Genomic DNA, 6422 nt, shown 5'->3' with positions numbered 1-6422 from the left:
TTCCTTCCTTCCTTCCTTCCTTCCTTCCTTCCTTCCTTCCTTCCTTCCTTCCTTCCTTCCCTCCTTCCCTCCCTGCTTCCTTTCTCTCTCTCTCTTTCTTTTTCCCATTCCTAGTGTTCTTGCTGAGACCTTTAGATCTGAAATCACAGACACATGTTCTTAAGATCTAGAAAATGGAAAACTTACTTGTATTTTGTGTTCATTAATTTCCTCTGTGATTCTTTTTAAAGATTATTTTTCTAGAACCCCTATAAATTGGATGTTGACCTCCCAGACTGATCCTTTTCTGACCCCGCCCCCACATTTGTTTTTCTTTGGGCTCTACTTTCTGAGTCAATTCCTCAACTTTATTTTACAATATTCTTATTGGTTATTTATATTTCTTTTCTCATATTTTTAAGTTCTAAAAGCACTTTCCCATTATCTGAATGTTTTCCATTTATGTTATCCCATCCTTATTACATGGCTGTAAACTCATTTCTTACCTCTGTGGGAATATTAATTGAAGAGTTTTCTGTTAGTCTTTTTTTTTTTTTTTGCCTCTTCTTTTATGTTAGAGTCTTTTTTCCAGTGTCAGGTTTTTCTTTATATGAAAGAGATAAGATGTGCACCTGTTTCTAGAAGTACAGAAGATTATTCTAAATTTTCCTCTTAATTAAAATAAACTTTGAAAATAATTATATAAAATTTTAATTAAATGGTTTTTAGGCCTGCACAAAAGAAAGAGACCAAAAACAAAGTGGAGGAACCCTTGAAGTTAAGACACACCAAAGCATGCCTTTATTCTGAGGAATTCTAAAGAGAGAGACTGAATGAGACTGTGGGTTGGATGGGAGGCTGGAAGAGTTAATTACAGCCTTACCACTCTTTGGACACACCTTTAAATATATTTTATGTCATTTCTCACTGCTTTAAGTTTGACTTCAGCATATATAAAGTTTTTACTTTTCCCCAAATTTTACCATTGTATAAGTCTATGAAAAGCAGATGGATGGAGTGAAGATTAAGGAAGAGGGGCAAATACCAATAGAATTCTTGATGGATAGAGTTTTGGAGACTCTTGGTCTATTGCGAGCAAAGGAAAGCTTTCTACCACTTAGCAACAGAAATTTAGTGGAATAAGAAACATTTCTTTTACTTTCCTCCCACCCAAAACTTTTCTTAGAGGTAAATTGAGCTAGGTTTTCCATAGGTGATAACTTCTTTCATTTTCCAACTTGAATATGTCATGTTTCAATATTGATTTTTGTTTTGTTTTGTTGTTGTAAGGTAATAAGCATGAGATATTTCTTTATGCAATGTTATATCAAATCTACTGTTTGACCCTTATTCCGACCTTTCTTAGTAACTGAATCATTTATACTTCCCAATTGGGAAAGCATGGCTAAAGCAGGAAGATTTTCTTTCTCCATATTAATCACAGGTCCTTATATCATTTCCCTTTCATTGTTTTTCTTTTAAACAAAATTTAAAATATATTATTTCACAAAGTAGCCAAGAAAAAGAGAAATTATCCCTCATCCTTTGAGTGTAAAAGAACAGTAATAATCTAATATCGAGAGCCTTTAGGGTAGTGCCAAGCTTAAAAGTACTTCAGAAACACAGTATTAGAAAAGAGGAAACATATGTCTCAGCAAGCAGGTGGCCGTACAAGAAAAGAATCTCTATAATGGCTGGTCTGCATTTCTGGAAGCCAGAAATTCTGCACAAACACAGCCTTAATATAACCATAATAGACAGTAGGGTATGACTTAACGATCGAGCAATAAATAACAAAGAAAAAAAATTAAGCTACAGGTGTTACATGGTGAAGTGTGAAACGGAAGTCCTAAACTATGGAGCAGAACTTAGCCAAGTAACTTTAGCACTTCTGCAGGACTATAAAATCTCTGGATTGAACTGAAAGCTTTTAAAGAGAAGAAATTATATATATATATATAATACTCGATATCTGTATCTATATATAACATATTTTATTCATATGTACTCTATCTATTGTGGCAGAAGTTGTTTCTAATTGACTGATTATCACTCATTCAGTGATTTACTTTAAAACCTTAATTGAGTGCCCATTCTGTGCCAGGTCTTAAACTAGGCATAGTGGATGCAGAGATGTCCCAAAGTTCATAGTCTAGTAGTGGAGACAAACAGCAGCTTTCTAATTAGCATGACAGGATGATGAGTTCTGTGGTGAAGAGAAGCAAAGGATGCTGCTTAAGGAGGGCCACATAAGCCAGCATAGAAGACTTCCAGAGGGAGCTGATATGAGGCCACATGAAAGTGGAAGTTTAGGACGGTACTTCTAGGGAGGGGAAGAAGCATAAATAAAAGTATGAGAGACTTGGCTCAAATCAGCAATTTTGAGTTGAGTATATTTGTATATGCTGTGCAAGGACTAAGCAGGTAGACTTAAATGAAATTATGAAAGGTGTTGCCTGAAGTCACTGTAAAGCCATTGCAGGATTTAGAAAGATCAAACTGGTGGCAGTGTGGCATGTAGGTTGAAGATGATTATAAGTGGACGTTGGGAGACCAGATAAAAGGCTGTTACAGTAACAAGGTGAGAACTAATAACGTCTCAAACCAACGTAATCCCAGTTGATATAAACAGATCCCCAGAATTCAAGAAATATTTTGAAAAGTAGGATTAAGTGAAATTGATGACAAATTTGATGTGGAATAGGGGAGTTAGGGAAGATGATAAGTCAAAGATGATGTTCAAGTCTCTGATTTGAGCAATGGGTATGGGGGCTGCCATTTATGTAGTTAGGATAGTCTGAGAAAAGAAGCAGATCTGGAGGGAAACTAATGGGTTCACTTTGAGATGGGTTCTGTTTATGGTATCTTTTTTGGCATCCAAGTGGAAATTCCCATAAGTGGTTTTATATAAAAAGCTAGAGGTCAGGAGGGAGATCTGGGCTTAGACATGTACAATAGGGAGGAATTGAATAGTGATAGTAGTTGTTACCATTAGTATGGATGTATTAGCTAGCCAACAGGATGGGTCAAGGGATAAACCTAGAAACATATTGACTATTAAGGAGCAGATAGAGAAAAAGTAGATTATGAAAGTGACTCAGAAGGACCAGCTGGTGAAGTCAGAGTATAACCTTATGAGAGTGGTCCACCAGAGTCAGAGGGGTTCAAAGAGCCTGGGTTACAGAGGTAATTGCTGCAAGGTAGTCAAGTAAATTAAGGACTGAAAAGTTGAAAGAGTGATGATACACACTGTCATCCCAAATAGAATAAATCTGAGAGTGAAGGGGCTGTGATGGTTGTTTTATGTGTCAATTTGACTGGACCATGCAGTGCCCAGATATTTGGCTAAACATTATTTCTGCATGTGTCTGTGAGGGTGTTTCTAGATGAAATTAGCATTTGAATCATTAGACTGAATAAAGCAGATTGCCTTCACCAGTGGGGGTGGGCATCATCCAATCAGTTGAATCTGAATAGAAAAAAAGGCAGAGAAAGGGGGAATTCACTGTTTCTCCGCCTGACTACTTGAGTGGGAATTTTGGTTTCTCCAGCTCTCAGAGTGTGATTTACACAATTGGCACTCCTGGTTCCCAGGCCTTTGGACTTGGATTGGAATTCACACCATCAATTCTCTTGGTTCTCAGGCCTTCGGACTTGGAGTGGAACTACACAGCCAACTTTCCTGGGTCTCCAGCTTGCAGACAGCAGGTCTTCTCAGCCCCTATCATCATGGAGTTAAATCCTTATAATAAATCCCTGCCTATATCATTCATCTCTATATCTATATCACCTCTATCTATTTATCTATCTGTCATCCATCTATCTATTTTATTGATCTGTCTACACATTTTGCTGGTTCTGTTTCTCTGGAGAGCCCTGACTAATTCAAGAGTTATTATTGATAATTATGACAGGACCACAAATATCAACCAGACGTTCTCCAGGCAAACCAGCATACTATGGTCATACTACAGTTGGAAGAATTATTTCTATGAAATAGTTGGAGTGGTAGCTGTACATGGTAAGAGTAAAAGAGTGAAGTGAATGATAAGAAATCAAAGTACCTGTGAACAGAATATTTTTTTGAACTAGCTTCTATTTAAAGGGGAGAGACTGGGTGGGAGTTAGAGAGGGTTAGGGGGTTAAAAGAAAATGTTTTACCTGGCAGAGGCTTGAGTGACCCTGTATGTAAAAAAAGAACATGCCAACGAAGAGGGAGAAGTCAGAGAATTTACCACAAGAGAGAATACATGATTGAGCCACTGTGATATGGGAGTTGGAGGATATGGCAGGATTTGCTTTCGAAAGGAGGATAGAGTATCTTTTCTAGAAAGACAGGTGAAAAAATAAATAGAAAGCAAATATAGCAAATGTGTGGGTGCGTGAGTGTGAGGTTGGCCAAGTTTCCACCTGATGGTCTTTGTTTTTTTTTCGGTAAAGCATGCCAGGAGGCCTGATGCTGAGAGTGGAGGTTAAGATTACAGAATAGGGAGCGCAGCAGCCACCGGTAAGGCTATGTTGTTATTCCGGAGAGTGAGAGACAAACTGATTAGGAGCACCACAGGATTTTCAGGCAATATTATGGGCCAACCGGACACTGTTAACTTGCAGGGACATGGACCTACAGTTTCACGTTTTATGCTCCCCCACCCATTTTAAGTAGTAAGGATTGTGGCATTGGTACAACATATTTATGCACAAAGTTGTGATTCAAGTTCTGAATTATTGTCCCCATGGGAAATGGGGACAGAAGGATGGCTGACTGATGGGAAAGAATGAGGAAGTCAATAAACATCAGGTCTCACTGAAGTTAGGAAACAAAGATGTTATTAGTAGAAACACAATAGCTAGAAGGATTGGAAGCTGTGCGGAGAGAGTGGACGTAGAACTTTAAGATTTCATAGGTGTGTTAGCTCTGGGTGATGGTCAAGTCCCGGCTGGGGCCATGGGTGCATGTCTGCGGTGGAGATGAGATATGTTCTGGAGCTGATGTTGGCTAAGTCAGCCACATGGATGTAGAAATCACTAAGAGCTATGATACAACTTAGAGCAGAGAGAGGAAAACCTTAAACCAAATAGCGGTGAGATGACCGATGTAAACAAAAATATGGGGATGATGTGGGTGATCTAGCTAGACATTTTTGCAAGAAATTAGAGAAGCCAAGGTTTGGTGTGGCCCTGTGGACTTGAAACTGCACGTGCTGAAGTGTAATTCTTCAGTGGCTTCTAGGTGTGTGGTATCATCAGACAGAGATTTTCACCCAGACACTGAGGTTGAGGGATCATTCTGTGAAGAGGAGAGTGGAAGGGTTTGTAAAAATAAGAGGAGCGGTCATGAGAAAGGAAGAAAGGGACCCGCTGGGCCATACAATAACTAAGACAACAGTATAACTGAGAGGTCAGTCTGCATTTTCGGAGGTGGGCAAGGAAAGAGGCATTCATTACTAAAGCTTCTACCTTGTTATATCCTTCTGAGCCCTGGAAATGTATGTGTAGAGCATGGGCTGTAAACTCCAAGACAGCAGAAACTGTAGTGTTTGGTATTGAAGGAAGGAATGAGTGCATCCTGGGAGTGAGACAGGTTGGGGCAATGGTTAAGAGCATGAGCTCTTAAATCAGAGAGCTCTGAGTCGGGATCCTGGCTGGGGAATCTTGGGCAAGTTGTTTAACTTCTTTAAATTGCGACTTCCTCATCTATACATTATAGGTTATGTTAGTAACTATACTGCAGAATTTCTGGAAGCACCCGGCACCTGGGCGGCACCAAGTAAATGGCAACTGTTGCTGCCACGACTGCTTTTAACTGTTTTATGTGTTGGGATGATATCTGGTTGGACAGTAATTTGTAGCTAGAGCTCCGAGGTGTTTTGTTTTTGTTTTTTTGGTTTTTTGGTTTTGTTTTAACCAGGCTTTTAACTCCTTAGAAAGAGAGAATTCTTCCTTGTTTTTACATAAAAACTGCAACACGTCTACCCAGTTACTTTACACAGTGCTTTTTTGGTTATCAATAGTTTTTGGTAAACCTTGGACACACTGAGCAGAACTACAAGGAGGCTCTTTTCTATTCTGTGAATAGTACAAATATTTTACCTGTTTCAAATCTACTCTTATCCTGGAAAAAGGCAAAATAATGCAGGAGTGTGTGGTTGTGGTTTCCAGTTCGTTTGTACCTTTCCTGAATTTTCTTTGATTTTGTGAACTCTTGAGCTCTAATGACCATTACTGTCTACAGTATTCATTTTTTCCCAGGAAAGTACACATGAATTATGAACAAGAAATCTTTTTTTTAAGATTTTATTTATTTATTTGAGAGAGAGACAGCACAGTGGGGTGGAGGGGGAGAGGGAGAGGGAGAAGCAGAGTCCATGCCGAGCAGGGAGCCTGATGTGGGGCTTGATCCCAGGACACTTGAGATCAGGACCTGAGCCTAAGGCAGATGCTTA

At 39.1% G+C, this 6422-nt stretch overlaps 1 long non-coding RNA gene across 2 annotated transcripts in view; it reads right to left on the bottom strand.

Annotated features, from left to right (window-relative positions):
* The window catches only part of LOC112836101 (uncharacterized), a 45715-nt gene that overhangs the window by 14835 nt on the left and 24458 nt on the right, over nucleotides 1-6422 (bottom strand). The window lies entirely within an intron of this gene.

This window comes from Callorhinus ursinus, unplaced genomic scaffold (assembly GCF_003265705.2).
Source record: "Callorhinus ursinus isolate GAN/ISIS: 27379988/994484 unplaced genomic scaffold, GSC_fseal_2.0 scaffold4, whole genome shotgun sequence".
Classification (NCBI taxonomy): Eukaryota; Metazoa; Chordata; class Mammalia; order Carnivora; family Otariidae; genus Callorhinus; species Callorhinus ursinus.
This window is presented reverse-complemented; position numbering and strand designations above follow the sequence as displayed.